The sequence below is a fragment of the Herpailurus yagouaroundi genome, unplaced genomic scaffold (assembly GCF_014898765.1).
Source record: "Herpailurus yagouaroundi ecotype Mexico unplaced genomic scaffold, PumYag 246, whole genome shotgun sequence".
Classification (NCBI taxonomy): domain Eukaryota; kingdom Metazoa; phylum Chordata; class Mammalia; order Carnivora; family Felidae; genus Herpailurus; species Herpailurus yagouaroundi.
The window spans coordinates 2,907,148-2,907,632 of NW_024412463.1; positions in this window are offsets into that span (position 1 = coordinate 2,907,148).

Genomic DNA, 485 nt, shown 5'->3' on the forward strand with positions numbered 1-485 from the left:
TGACCTCTGCAGTCCTCCCAGAGCACAGGACACGTATTTCCTCACCCCTCATGTTGGGCTTGCACGAGCAGAGACTTTCACCGGTGTTGTGAGTTCTGCTTTGCCTCGTGTGCTCCTGGGATCGGCCATGAGAAGATCCTGACGGTCACTGACCCCAGGAGAAGATGGAGGTTCACGGAATAGGCCGGAACCCAACCCCAAACCTGGAGTCCAGCTCATTTATTTTATTTATTTATTTAAAAAAAATTTTTTTTTTTCAATGTTTGTTTATTTTTGGGACAGAGAGAGACAGAGCATGAACGGGGGAGGGGCAGAGAGAGAGGGAGACACAGAATCGGAAACAGGCTCCAGGCTCCGAGCCATCAGCCCAGAGCCTGACACGGGGCTCGAACTCACGGACCGCGAGATCGTGACCTGGCTGAAGTCGGACGCTTAACCGACTGCGCCACCCAGGCGCCCCGAGTCCAGCTCATTTAACATACAAC